At 36.9% G+C, this 16,174-nt stretch overlaps 1 pseudogene; it reads left to right on the top strand.

Moving 5' to 3' along the window:
- The first annotated feature begins 13,980 nt into the window (after positions 1-13,980).
- Positions 13,981-14,632, top strand: LOC105482712 (large ribosomal subunit protein uL1 pseudogene; annotated as a pseudogene).
- Positions 14,633-16,174: the final 1,542 nt, after the last annotated feature.

Genomic DNA, 16,174 nt, shown 5'->3' with positions numbered 1-16,174 from the left:
ATAGGGAAATGAAATCAAGTCTACATTAACCCCCAAGCCAATAAATCCCTAATTCTGTCAAAAAATATGTTTAGCTCTCATTCATGTCAAAATGAAATTGATTAAATTATTTTGATCATGGGATAACTAAAGCATGGGTAAACAGATCCAGGTTGGACCCCAACTCCTGCACTTACTATGTGTGTGACCTTAAACAAGCTACCTTACTGATTTAAGCTTTAGTTTCCTCCTGTAAGAAATAGGGTTAACAATAATATTGGCCTCATCTGGTTGTTAGAAGAACTGAATATAAAGTAGTTGGGCTAGCCATAGTAAGTACATGGAAATCTTAGCTATTATTTCCTTAACCTGACAAAAAATTCAAATGCAAAATTGGAATCAGTGGTTTTTATTTTATTTTTTTGAATATCTACACAACAATGAAAATATTGAGTCTATCATGTACTTTCATTCCAAAATTATTATAGTGTAAGTTACAAAGAAATGCTAAGATGTGACAGTAATAATAGTTGCCCAATCATTCTTCTATGAAAGCTTTCTGACTTTTCCAGCCCACTTAGTAGCCCCTTCCTGAACCCCTAAATTCATCTTCTTTGAGTTATTTATACTTTAAGTTATTAATGTAGTAATTATTAATTTCATGGTGATTTTTCTGTTTACCTGTGTTTTCCCATTAGAGACAAAGAAATATTCTTGAAAAATATTGACAAGAAAGATAGCTAGATAGGCAGACAGACAGACAGACAGACAAACAGTATAGTCTGTAGAGTTGTATAAAATTCATTCAAATTCTGGTTCTATTTTACACAGATTTGTGACAAATTCACTCTGAGATTCATTTTATCCATTTGTAAAATGGGAATGTTGATACCATCTTGTAACTGTGTTGTGATTTAGTGAAATAGCAAATAATAATTTCTTTATTAGAATCCTAACATAATGAATTTTTGTTTAACCTATATCTCCTTTCACATGACTATATACTCTGTGAGGGCAGAGACCTTGTATTACTAACCACTGAATTCCCAATGTACATCCTGGAATCCTAGGTGTAAATAAATATCTGTGAATGAAGGCATAATGCCACTGATACGGTTTGACTCTCTGTCCCCATCCAAATCTAATCTCAAATTGTAATCACCATAATCCCCATGTATCAAGGGAGGAACCCAGTGGTAGGTAATTGGATCATGAGGGCAGTTCCCCCTATGCTGTTCTCCTGATAGTGAGTGAGTTCGCACAAGATCTGATGGTTTTATAAGGGGCTCTTTCCCCTTTGCTCCTCACTCTTCTTTTTCCTGATGCCTTGTAAAGAAGGTGTTTTCTTCCCCTTCCGCCATGATTGTAAGTTTCCTGAGTCCTCCTTAGCCATGTGGAACCATGAGTCAATTAAACTTCTTTCTTTATAAATTACCCAGTCTTGGGTGGTATCTGTATAGCACTGTGAAAATGAACTAATACAGTCGTCAATGACAGTCTGAATTTTTTTCAAATAGTATTAAAACAAGACACACAAGGGGTGGAGCAAGATGGCCGAATAGGAAGAGCTCCAGTCTCCAGCTCCCAGCGCAAGCGACACAGAAGACAGGTAATTTCTGGATTTTCAACTGAGGTACCAGGTTCATCTCACTAGGGAGTGCTGGACAATCAGTGCTGGTCAGCTGCTGCAGCCCGACCAGCGAGAGCTGAAGCAGGGCGAGGCATCGCCTCATCTGGGAAGTGCAAGGGGGAAGGGAAACCCTTTTCCTAGCCAGGGCAACTGAGACACACAACACCTGGAAAATCAGGTAACTCCCACCCCAATACTGTGCGTTACCAAGGGTCTTAGCAAACGGCACACCAGGAGATTATATCCCACACCTGGCCACGAGGGTCCCACGCCCACGGAGCCTCCCTCATTGCTAGCACAGCAGTTTGCGATCTAGCTGCAGGGCGGCAGCGAGGCTGGGGGAGAGGTGACCGCCATTACTGAGGCTTAAGCAGGTAAACAAACCCGCTGGGAAGCTCAAACTGGGTGGAGCCCACAGCAGCTCAAGGAGGCCTGCCTGTCTTTGTGGACTCCACCTCTGGGGACAGGGCACAGCTAAACCAAAAAAAGGCAGCAGAAACCTCTGCAGATGCAAAGAACCCTGTCTGACAGCTTTGAAGAGAGTGGTGGATCTCCCAACATGGAAGTTGAGATCTGAGAACAGACAGACTGCCTGCTCAAGTGGGTCCCTGACCCCTGAGTAGCCTAACTGGGAGACATCCCCCACTAGGGGCAGACTGACACCTCACACCTCACATGGTGGGGTACACCCCTGAGACGAAGCTTCCAAAGCAAGAATCAGACAGGTACATTTGCTATTCAGCAATATTCTATCTTCTGCAGCCTCTGCTGCTGATACCCAGGCAAACAGGGTCTGGAGCGGACCTCAAGCAATCTCCAACAGACCTACAGCTGAGGGTCCTGACTGTTAGAAGGAAAACTAACAAACAGGAAGGACACCCACACCAAAACCCCATCAGTACGTCACCATCATCAAAGACCAAAGGCAGATAAAACCACAAAGATGGGGAAAAAGCAGGGCAGAAAAGCTGGAAATTCAAAAAATAAGAGCACATCTCCCCCTCCAAAGGAATGCAGCTCATTGCAAGCAACAGATCAAAGCTGGAGAGAGAATGACTTTGACGAGTTGAGAGAAGTCTTCAGTCCATCAGACTTTTCAGAGCTACAGGAGGAATTACGTACCCAGCGCAAAGAAACTAAAAATCATGAAAAAAGAATTGAAGAATGGATAACCAGAATAATCAATGCAGAGAAGGCCATAAACGAACTCACAGAGATAAAAACCATGACACGAGAAATACGTGACAAATGCACAAGCTTCAGTAACCAACTCGATCAACTGGAAGAAAGAGTATCAGCGATTGAGGATCAAATGAATGAAATGAAGCGAGAAGATAAATCTAAAGAAAAAAGAGGAAAAAGAAATGAACAAAGCCTTCAAGAAGTATGGGATTATGTGAAAAGACCAAATCTACATCTGATTGGGGTGCCTGAAAGTGAGGGGGAAAATGGAACCAAGTTGGAAAACACTCTTCAGGATATCATCCAGGAGAACTTCCCCAACCTAGCAAGGCAGGCCAATATTCAAATTCAGGAAATACAGAGAACACCACAAAGATACTCCTTGAGAAGAGCAACTCCAAGACACATAATTGTCAGATTCACCAAAGTTGAAATGAAGGAAAAACTGCTAAGGGCAGCCAGAGAGAAGGGTCAGGTTTCCGACAAGGGGAAGCCCATCAGACTAACAGCAGATCTCTTGGCAGAAACTCTACAAGCCAGAAGAGAGTGGGGGCCAATATTCAACATTTTTAAAGAAAAGAATTTTCAATGCAGAATTTCATATCCAGCCAAACTAAGTGTCATAAATGAAGGCGAAATAAAATCCTTTACAGATAATCAAATGCTTAGAGATTTTGTCACCACCAGGCCTGCCTTACAAGAGACCCTGAAGGAAGCACTAAGCATGGAAAGGAACAAGCCATTGCAAAAACATGCCAAATGTAAAGTCCATCGATGCTAGGAAGAAACTGCATCAACTAACGAGCAAAATAACCAGTTAATATCTTAATGACAGGATCAAATTCACACATAACCATATTAACTTTAAATGTAAGTGGACTAAATGGTCCAATTAAAAGACATAGTCTGGCAAACTGGATAAAGAGTCAAGACCCATCAATTTTCTGTATTCAGGAGACCCAACTCACATGCAGAGACACCCATAGGCTCAAAATAAAGGGATGGAGGATGATCTACCAAGCAAATGGAGAACAAAAAAAAGCAGGAGTTGCAATACTAGTCTCTGATAAAACAGACTTTAAACCATCAAAGATCAAAAGAGACAAAGAAGGCCATTACATCATGGTAAAGCGATCAATTCAACAGGAAGAGCTAACTATCCTAAATATATATTCACCCAATACAGGAGCACCCAGATTCATAAAGCAAGTCCTTAGAGACTTACAAAGAGATTTAGACTCCCATACAATAATAATGGGAGACTTCAACACCCCACTGTCAACATTATACAGATCAACAGGACAGAAAGTTAACAAGGATATCCAGGAATTGAACTCATCTCTGCACCAAGCAGACCTAATAGACATCTACAGAACTCTCCACCCCAACTCAACAGAATATACATTCTTCTCAGCACCACATAGCACTTATTCCAAAACTGACCACATAATTGGAAGTAAAGCACTCCTCAGCAAATGTACAAGAACAGAAATTGTAACAAACTGTCTCTCAGACCACAGTGCAATCAAACTAGAACTCAGGACTAAGAAACTCAATCAAAATCGCTCAACTACATGGAAACTGAACAACCTGCTCCTGAATGACTACTGGATACATAATGAAATGAAGGCAGAAATAAAGATGTTCTTTGAAACCAATGAGAACAAAGATACAACATACCAGAATCTCTGGGACACATTTAAAGCAGTGTGTAGAGGGAAATTTATAGCACTAAATGCCCACAAGAGAAAGCAGGAAAGATCTAAAATTGACACTCTAACATCACAATTAAAAGAACTAGAGAAGCAAGAGCAAACACATTCGAAAGCTAGCAGAAGGCAAGAAATAACTAAGATCAGAGCAGAACTGAAGGAGATAGAGACACAAAAAACCCTCCAAAAAATCAATGAATCCAGGAGTTGGTTTTTTGAAAAGATCAACAAAATTGATAGACCTCTAGCAAGACTAATAAAGAAAAAAAGAGAGAAGAATCAAATAGATGCAATAAAAAATGATAAAGGGGTATCACCACTGACCCCAAAGAAATACAAACTACCATCAGAGAATACTATAAACACCTCTACGCAGATAAAGTAGAAAATCTAGAAGAAACGGATAATTTCCTGGACACTTACACTCTCCCAAGACTAAACCAGGAAGAAGTTGAATCCCTGAATAGACCAATAGCAGGCTCTGAAATTGAGGCAATAATTAATAGCCTACCAACGAAAAAAAAAGTCCAGGACCAGATGGATTCACAGCTGAATTCTACCAGAGGTACAAGGAAGAACTGGTACCATTCCTTCTGAAAATATTCCAATCAATAGAAAAAGAGAGAATCCTCCCTAACTCATTTTATGAGGCCAACATCATCCTGATACCAAAGCCTGGCAGAGACACAACAACAAAAAAGAGAATTTTAGACCAATATCCCTGATGAACATCGATGCAAAAATCCTCAATAAAATACTGGCAAACCGGATTCAGCAACACATCAAAAAGCTTATCCACCATGATCAAGTGGGCTTCATCCCTCGGATGCAAGGCTGGTTCAACATTTGCAAATCAATAAACATAATCCAGCATATAAACAGAACCAAAGACAAGAACCACATGATTATCTCAATAGATGCAGAAAAGGCTTTTGACAAAATTCAACAGCCCTTCAGGCTAAAAACGCTCAATAAATTCGGTATTGATGGAACGTACCTCAAAATAATAAGAGCTATTTATGACAAACCCACAGCCAATATCATACTGAATGGGCAAAAACTGGAAGCATTCCCTTTGAAAACTGGCACAAGACAGGGATGCCCTCTCTCACCACTCCTATTCAACATAGTGTTGGAAGTTCTGGCTAGGGCAATCAGGCAAGAGAAAGAAATCAAGGGTATTCAGTTAGGAAAAGAAGAAGTCAAACTGTCCCTGTTTGCAGATGACATGATTGTCTATTTAGAAAACCCCATTGTCTCAGCCCAAAATCTCCTTAAGCTGATAAGCAACTTCAGCAAAGTCTCAGGATACAAAATTAATGTGCAAAAATCACAAGCATTCTTATACACCAGTAACAGACAAACAGAGAGCCAAATCAGGAATGAACTTCCATTCACAACTGCTTCAAAGAGAATAAAATACCTAGGAATCCAACTTACAAGGGATGTAAAGGACCTCTTCAAGGAGAACTACAAACCACTACTCAGTGAAATAAAAGAGGACACAAACAAATGGAAGAACATACCATGCTCATGGATAGGAAGAATCAATATCGTGAAAATGGCCATACTGCCCAAGGTAATTTATGGATTCAATGCCATCCCCATCAAGCTACCAATGAGTTTCTTCATAGAATTGGAAAAAACTGCTTTAAATTTCATATGGAACCAAAAAAGAGCCCGCATTGCCAAGACAATCCCAAGTCAAAAGAACAAAGCTGGAGGCATCACACTACCTGACTTCAAACTATACTAAAAGGCTACAGTAACTGAAACAGCATGGTACTGATACCAGAACAGAGATATAGACCAATGGAACAGAACAGAGTCCTCAGAAATAATACCACACATCTACAGCCATCTGATCTTTGACAAACCTGACAAAAACAAGAAATGGGGAAAGGATTCCCTATTTAATAAATGGTGCTGGGAAAATTGGCTAGCCATAAGTAGAAAGCTGAAACTGGATCCTTTCCTTACTCCTTAAAAGAAAATTAATTCAAGATGGATTAGAGACTTAAATGTTAGACCTAATACCATAAAAACCCTAGAAGAAAACCTAGGAAATACCATTCAGGACATAGGCATGGGCAAGGACTTCATGTCTAAAACACCAAAAGCAATGGCAACAAAACCAAAATTGACAAATGGGATCTCATTAAACTAAAGAGCTTCTGCACAGCAAAAGAAACTACCATCAGAGTGAACAGGTAACCTACAGAATGGGAGAAAATTTTTGCAATCTACTCATCTGACAAAGGGCTAATATCCAGAACCTACAAAGAACTCAAACAAATTTACAAGAAAAAAACAAACAACCCCATGAAAAAGTGGGCAAAGGATATGAACAGACATTTCTCAAAAGAAGACATTCATACAGCCAACAGACACATGAAAAAATGCTCATCATCACTGGTCATCAGAGAAATGCAAATCAAAACCACAATGAGATACCATCTCACACCAGTTAGAATGGCAATCACTAAAAAGTCAGGAAACAACAGGTGCTGGAGACGATGTGGGGAAATAGGAACACTTTTACACTGTTGGTGGGATTGTAAACTAGTTCAACCATTATGGAAAACAGTATGGCGATTCCTCAAGGATCTAGAACTAGATGTACCATATGACCCAGCCATCCCATTACTGGGTATATACCCAAAGGATTATAAATCATGCTGCTATAAAGACACATGCACACGTATGTTCATTGTGGCACTATTCACAATAGCAAAGACTTGTAATCAGCTCAAATGTCCATCAGGGACAGACTGGATTAAGAAAATGTGGCACATATACACCATGGAATACTATGCAGCCATAAAAAAGGATGAGTTTGTGTCCTTTGTAGGGACATGGATGCAGCTGGAAGCCATCATTCTCAGCAAACTATCGCAAGAACAGAAAACCAAACACTGCATGTTCTCACTCATAGGTGGGAACTGAACAATGAGATCACTTGGACTTGGAAAGGGGAACCTCACACACTGGGGCCTATCACGGGGAGGGGGGAGGGAGGAGGGATTGCATTGGGAGTTATACCTGATGTAAATGACGAGTTGATGGGTGCTGACGAGTTGATGGATGCAGCACACCAACATGGCACAAGTATACATATGTAACAAACCTGCACGTTATGCATAAGTACCCTAGAACTTAAAGTATAATAATAAAAATAAATAAATAAAACAAAAAAAAGAAGTTAAAAAAAGAGAAATAAGTAAAACAAAACGAGAAAGAAAAAAAAAAAAGAAAAATAAGACACACAGCCTGAAATCTTTTTACTTTCTATAATTCTGTTATGGGGTAGCATCTGCCATGATGCACACCCTCCACTTCATTATTTTGTGCTGAAAATGGGTGATCTCCTATCTTTGTTTATTTTATGTCAGGGTGACCTAACATATCCTTTACAGGCCATTTGTACCAATGCCACAGGGCTTCAAGGTGTGCTGTGCAAAATTCTTGTATGCCTTCTGCCCATTGTGCTAGAATAACTCAGCAATTATTCTTACTGCACAATAGCCGGCCCCGTGTATCTGTTTTAATCTGAATTGTAGTGTGTATTGGTTAAAGAGGAAGCCTGGTCAAGCACCACCTGTTTCATGCTGAGAAGCTTTTACAATGAAGAAAAAAGATACTGTGATGCTGATAAAAATAACAGAAGACTGAATGCTTTTGTCTATGACTCCACCAATAGACCAGCAGCACTGAAGGATGGAAACTACTGCTTCTCAGTGGACTATACACTTAACTTTTTGTAAATGTTCTATTTACATAATAGAAATAAATTATTTTATATTTAGCCTTCATTCCCTTTGCTTAATCAAGATACTACATTCCATTTTGTGAGACAATATCTGATTGCTAGTATTTCTGAAGTGATATGAGACATTAATCCAGTGGACTGAGAAGGTTTCAATTTTTCTTGTAAACTACTTGTAAAATTTGTCTTCCATTGCATATCCCTATCTCTATTTCTTTTACAGCTCTGTTTGAAAATTAACACTAATTTCTTAAATGGTATCATAAAAAGAACATATTTTACCTCCAAAAGAAGAATAAGATATAAAATAATTTTCAAGGAATCTTTCAGAAAAATATTACACAAGTTTTTTTAATTCCCAGCAGTTATAAATTACCAGTACTGCATTATAGTTTGGTCTGCTCTAAAAGAAAGGAGGGAACAATAGAAATTGTTTATGATTTATGCTTAGGTTAGGAAAGAAACTATATTTTAACAGTGTGTGCATTCCACAAATTTCACTTTCACTAAACACTTCCTCCCTTTATGAATCAGGATAAATCTCACTTTTACCCTGAAGGGAAGCTTTACATGTCACAAAAAAAGAAACTAGCTGAAAACAAGTGTTCTCTGTAACAACAAAGTAGTCTGTATGTCTGAAGGCTTTTAGTTTTTTCAACAACTTTTTTTTTTTAAGATGGGAAAATTTACTGTCTTGGTGGAGGTTTTATAGGTATTTTTTAGTCCATATTTGTTACACTTTTGTTAGCTTCAAAAATAGTTACCATGGTAATAGTTCCATATATATCTGATCTTAGAGCTGAATTATAGAAAATCTTCCCACAGGGTTGCATACAATGCCATTGACGGGTTTCATCTAGCCTATTATTTAAAGTAGGAATTATTTTAAATAATATCAAATTGTTACATTCTATTCAAGACTTTCTTTTGTAACTCTCAAGTTGGTGAAATCCTTTGGTGTGTAATTTTGGAAGAACTGTGTTTAATTTCAATTTGTATTTTTAATCATTTTTAACCACTTTTCTTTGTATGAATGCTATATAAGCTTAGATATAGATGATAGTTTATTTTCTTTTATAACTAAATGCTCCTAAGGACTTACCAAAAAATAATTATTTTAACATAAAATCTGTAGTAGATCATAATATTGGCAACTTCTAAGAACCCTTAGATACAAGAAACTCATTTTCTCCAACAGGTACTCATAATATATGAACAAGAGTTATAAATAAATGAAACATGACCCTAGATCCACAGGCTTTAAAGGAACTTTGATAAGCCATCCAGTTTAGTCTCCCCACTCCAGTCTTAACAGTCTTCACAGAAATTAAATCACCCAGTATAGCAGTTTTCTAGAGAACATTCTGTAAAGATGACTCCTCTGCCCTCCATGATACTATACTTCAATGTTTCGCAGCTCTTATTTTTCAGAAAGCCTTCCCCGTATTTAACCACTTTGTATCTGGCTGCATTTTAACTACCCCTCCTCCAGCTCTTTGCCATATTTGCTCACTAACATCTATAAGATACTCCTTAGTCACGGAAAGAACTCAGAACTCAGGAAGTCTCTAATATGTTTTAAATTAAAATTTTGTTAACAATAGCAACCTGAATATGAAGAAATGTAAAAATAACATGCACTGACAATTTGAGATTATGAAGAACACAAGGATAAGTCTACCTACTGAATAGTTATTAAAAATGTTGGTTTAAAAGACTATTTACAAATGCTGAAAAGTCTTTTGTACATTGTAAAATAAAAGAAAGAAACAATGAAATTGTAATATTGTAACATAATGTGATTATAACCAGATCTAAAAACATGTGACTATAGAGGCTTAGAATGAAATACACCCATTGATTACTATGTTATGGTATTGAAATGTGAGTTTTTTATTCCATTTACCAATTTTTGGCAGTTTCTTATTATTTTATAATTTTTTAAGGGAAGAAAAATAAAATACATGCATCAAGTCATACATGAAGTTAAACCTACACCCATTTTCAACTTTTTCTCTCTTGCTTGCCTTCATCTTGGAGACTGAGGGAGCTCAACACAATTTAGAGCTTTTCTCTCCCAACCTCGAAAGCAGGAAGTATGACCATGGAAAGAGCTCTGGAAAATGAGACATATGCAGACATCTGCTGGGATATATCTGAGAAAACACACTTTCCTTCAGAAAAGAAAGACTGATAACTGTTGGTAGTCTTTATCTTCTGTTCACCCATCTATTTTTCCAGCCTTGAATGGAAACTTCATTCCTAAACTGAAACTTTTATCTAAGAACCATGATTGAAAGTCTAATGCTGCTCTTGATATAATTTAGCTACTCAGCCAACACCAGCAATTTTGAGACTTCTGTAATAAAAGTAAAATAAATCTCTATTTGTTTCAACCGCTACTGCCCAAACAATCTGGGTATTATAGCCAGAATATTTTCTTTTTATCCAATAAGGACAATATTATTGTGAGTCTGGTATCTTTAAATCACTATGAGAAACGGTTTCACAAATTTAATCTCATTCCTCAAATTGTTGGATTGCAGAGTAACTTGAAAACTTTTGTTTTTTAATATATTATAGATATGTTATTTGCTATTTTTACTACACAAACTTAAAGGAAAGTTTTTCTTTTTTTTTCTTCAACTGAAAAGATTTGTGTTGTAACTAGATGTGAATTAATATGAAGATTTTGATGCTGAACAAATAAATGAATCCCATCAATGATTATGTTTCCCCTATTATACCACTTTGTTTTACATATTCAGAGAAATAGTCTTGGCAAAATACAATTTTAATTTACAAAGAAAGCACCTGCATTTGAGTTTTTCTTGTTTTTGATTAACGTTTAATAAGGTTCCAAGTCTGAAATCATCAGCAAGCCTGCTTTTTAAAAGAAATTTAAGTGACTGCATAGCTGTTGTAACTGGCATTTTCATAGAAAATATTCCTCCTGATTATGTGTGCCTTTTATGTATTACCGGCCCATGTTACCAAGTTAGCTAATGCTACCTTCAAGAATAAAATAATTAAGGTATTTTGTGCATTCATAGATGGATCAAAAGCAGAAAGAACATAAGCCAAGGAAATGTCCTCATCTTTATACAGTCCCTTTGAACTATATTAAAATTTAGGATTGCTATTTTTATTTTAACAAGTAAAAGGAGATGCTGTCAGAATGAAGATAAGATTAGGATTCTACACCAAATGAAGTATTTCTGACTCCTAGTTCCTGTTCCATTCTTTCTGCCAGAAAAGCAGCAAAGATACCACCCACATTGCTGCCTTACTGTTTTTCTGAAGGTCATTCAGGCAAAGGATTTCCAGTGGAATTCTCTCTAATATAAATCTATCTATGATCACGTTGTTTTTCTTGGTGAAACCAAGGATTGTGTTTCTTCATTAGAAAAGGGTTGCTTTTCCACTGTTGCGCTTCACAGAAGCAATATCTTCCTCTCCTTTTGCACGTGACACCCACGGGAACACTGAAATCCACAATCTCTGGAAATGTACAGAAGTTAGATCCAAATGCTTCAAAATAAAGAATCTAAATTAAAAGGTCTGTTGGCACAGGACGTATTTCCACTAATAATTTTGAAAACTGTATTAATACTCCTCTGATGCTATTTTTTTTCTTCACAAAAGAACCCATTTTTCTTTTCACTTGCCTCTCGGGGAGCGGGGGAGGGGGGGATGTTTACCATTGAAAAGTGGTTTCTTAGCCAGGGTGTAATAAACTTAACACAAAGGAGAAGAAAAGGGAACTATTGGCTGGGTTTTGAATTTATGCTCACAGTTAACACTATGTAGTATTTAAAATAGCTTCATTTAAAATATCACCTTTTAAAAATATTACTTTATAATTATATATTTATGATCTTATTTTTATTAAAATAAACAAGTTTAGCAACTAAGATCCATTAAAATCATCTTGGACTCAGCTACAACTCTCAACATTTCTCGTATGTTGAGAAAATAAGTGAAAATAAAACTAACCAAAAAAGTAGCACTGCACAGGCAACAAAAACGAATGAGATTACATCAAATTAAAAAGCTTCTGCCCAGCAAAGGAAACCATCAACAGAGTGAACAGACAACTTACAGAATGGGGAAAAACAAATTTGCAAACCACATATTTGGTAAGAAGCTGACATCCAAAATATATAAGTAACTCAAACAACTCAATAGCAAGAAAACAACCCAATTAAACATGGGCAAAGGACCTAAATGGACATTTCTCAAAATAAAACATAAAAATGGCCAACAGGTGTATGAAAAATGCATAACATCACTGATCAGTAGGGAAGTACAAATTAAAAAGCACAGTGAGATACCTCCTTATACCTGTTAGAATGGCAATTGTCTAAAAGATGAAAAGTGTTGGACAGGAAGTAAAGGGAACCCTTTCACACTATTGACAGGAATGTAATTTGGTACAGTTATTAAGGAGAACAGTATGGACATTCCCCCCAAAATTAATACTATATCTGCCATATGATCCAGTAATTCCATTTCTGAGTATATATTCAAAATAAATGAAATCAGTATGTTAGGATACCTTCACTCTCATGTTTACTGCAGCATTATTCACAATAGCCGAGATACAGAAGATATACAAACAACCTAAGTGTCCATCAACAGATGAATGGATAAAGAAAATGTGGTATACACACACAATGGAATACTATTCAGCATTAAAAAAGAAGGAAATCCTGTAGGTGAGTTAGCCAAGTACAAAAGACAAATATCATATGATCTCTTCACATATGGAATCTAAAAACCTGAACTCATAGAAACAGATATCACAGTGGTGGTTACCAAAATCTGGAAAGTGGGAAATTGGGGAGTTGTTAGTTAAAAGGTAAAAAATTTCAATTAGGAGAAATAAGGTCAAGTTATCTACTGTACAATATAGTGACTACAGTAAATAACAATGTATTCTATTTTGAAAATCACTAAGAGAGTAGATTTTAAATATTCTCACCACAAAAGATGATAAGTATGTAAGTAATGCATATGTTAATTAGCTGGATTGAACTATTCCACAATGCACACATATTTCAAAGCATCATGTTGTACATGATAAATATATGCAATTTTTATTTGTCAATTTTTTTAAAGCAGCAACATTAAAGAAAGTGAGAGGAAAAGGCCGCATATTTTAATATTACCTATTTAGGAATAAAAATTTTCCCTACAACAAATTTCACCAGCAGTATCTTCAAAGATGTTTGTTAAGTAGCTCATATATTATTTGAAACTGTACTTTTCTTCTTAGTCCTTGCTACAGAAAATTTCCCCAATACTATCTAACCTAGTGAAATAGTTATGCCTTAGTAGGCATAAATAAGCTAACATATGTATGTTTGTGTTTCAGTAGGGATTAATAAACTAAACTGATTCATTCTCTCTGTAAGGTAGAAATTCTTAGAAACAATTGGTTAAGGAAATATTTGATCAATTTGGCACAGGTAATTCCAGACAAACAAGAAAGTAATCTTATATGTTCTTGCGAACAGATAGTGATAGTTGCAAGATATGAATTAAGTAAGTTTTAACAAGCAGTGTAATTATTTCTGTTAGATAATCCTTAATCTCATCTACGAAATGGAAAGAAAAGAAATACCTTCCAATAACAGGAAGAGTGAGAGAGTAAGAGATATAAAAAATTGAAATGTGTCTCTTTTCTGGTTAGCTCAGTGCGAGAAGCCATGAGCAGCAAAGTCTCTTGCCACACTGTGTACAAGGTGATGCAGGAAGTCCTGCAAGGAAACCAGCGCAAGGGCCCCAAGTCTGGAGACAGCGGAGTTGCAGACTAGTTGGAGGAACTGTGACCCCCAGAAAGACAAGCGCCTCTCGGGCACCGTCAGGCTTAAGTCCACTCCCCGCCCCAAGTTATCTGTGTGTGTCCTGGGGGACCAGTAACACTGTGACGAGGCCAAGGCCGTGGATATCCCCCACATGGACATTGAGGCGCTGAACAAACTCAACAAAAATAAGAAACTGGTCAAGAAGCTAGCCAAGAAGTGTAATGCATTTTTTGCCTTAGAGTCTCTGATAAAGCGGATCCCACAAATCCTGGGTCCAGGCCTAAATAAGGCAGGAAAGTTCCCTTCCCTGCTCACACACAACGAAAACATGGCGGCCAAAGTGGATGAGGTGAAGTCCACCATCAAGTTCCAAATGAAGAAGGTGTTATGTCTGGCTCTGGCTGTTGGCCACGTGAAAATGAGAGCCGATGAGCTTGTGTAGAACATTCACCTGGCTGTCAACTTCTTCGTGTCATTGCTCAAGAAAAACTGGCAGAATGTCCGGGCCTTATATATCGAGAGCACCATGGGCAAGCCTCAGCACCTATATTAAGGCACATTTGAATAAATTCTACTGCTACCAAAAAAAATTGTGATGCCTTTCAGCAAAATAATTTTAGCACCTGTGTCATCTCTGGCATTTTTCAACATACTAGCCACTGAGGTAAATTGGAGAGTAGGGTGTGATAGAAGGAAGAACAACTTAAATATTTCTAAATTTTAATTATTCTGATTTAAAAGATTACAAAGTTGAAGTAGGTCAAAATTAAAACTCTGGGGAAGAGTTCCCTTTTTTTCCATGTATGGGAAATGAAACAGCATCAGGTAAAATGGGGTTTACTATGTTTGCAAACTTTATTAGAAATTAGCTGTTTCTAGGGAGCTGAAACATTTCAACCAGTGCCAGGAGAGAAGGCAGGAACCTTTGTATTTCGAAAGAATAATGAAACTAAAGAGTTGCAGCCAAATTTTGAAGGGGAATCCAAATGCTGTTTGGGGAAAAGATGACTAAATGAATTACCAGCGGCTGTTTGTCACCTCCCAAAGCTCTGTTGCAGGAAGACATTACTGAATAGCTTTTATAATCTTTTTTTCTTATCCTTTTCTTTCAAATCAAGTCAAGCAGAATATAGTTAAAGGCTTAATTTTCACTGAAATGTTCCGTGTGAAATTAGACCTTCTGAATCCAACTTTTCCCAGCAGCCTTTTTTTTTTTTTAAGCAGTAAGTAATCAGTGTTTAATTACTTGACTTTTACATGGTACAACCTTTGAGACCTTGCTGACTTAGTGAGACTTCAAGGTGTATTGTTCAGAATGTTCAAAGACCCTGTATGTCCTGTTAGCATTAACAATAGTAAGATTAGAAATGGAGAAAGTGGACTGTAACATGCTCTTTGGATACACCATTGCACACATGATAAAAGCCTCAGATTACTTAACTTTTGATGTTACCAGGCACAAGGTAGAAAAGGAAACATAATTCTGTGCTTATGTTTTTACTTATGATTTCAGTTTTGTTCCTAATGACTGGAGCTTGAGGCCTTCAGATGAAAGATATGTCTTTGTGACTATAAAACAGAAAATGAAGGCAAGAGTTGGCAGAATTTTTTTATTCTATGAGAACAGACAAATATATAATTCAGAACCATAATATGTGCTTTAGTGATTATTTATGAGCTCTATATATGTTAAGTGTATTCCCTCTTTTAAGGTTTTGCAGATGGAGTCTGTAAGTGAGAGACTTTATGCTAACCCAAATTAAAACTCATACCACTTTAAAATTGTTTTACAGACTCGATCTATGTAAAAATTATCATATTAATACAGTTTATTTCTTAATTTTTAATCAAATGTTAAGACACCAAATACATTAATATAAGGAAGAAAATTATAGAGTGCTCCATGTATACCAGTAACAAATTAAAGCCATCTGTGTGATACATGGAAAAAATTAATCCAATGACCTTGTGTCGTTTTAAACATACGCCATTTCTACCCTACCTACGCCAAAAAAATTTTTAAAGAATTTGAGATTCATTTCTGTTTAGTTTGCTTGCTTGTGCTGCTGTGATAAAACACCACAAACTAGGTAAT

This window comes from Macaca nemestrina, chromosome 1 (genome assembly GCF_043159975.1).
Source record: "Macaca nemestrina isolate mMacNem1 chromosome 1, mMacNem.hap1, whole genome shotgun sequence".
In the NCBI taxonomy this organism is placed as follows: domain Eukaryota; kingdom Metazoa; phylum Chordata; class Mammalia; order Primates; family Cercopithecidae; genus Macaca; species Macaca nemestrina.
Note: the sequence above shows the minus strand (reverse complement) of the source record. Positions and strands in the feature narration are given on the sequence as shown.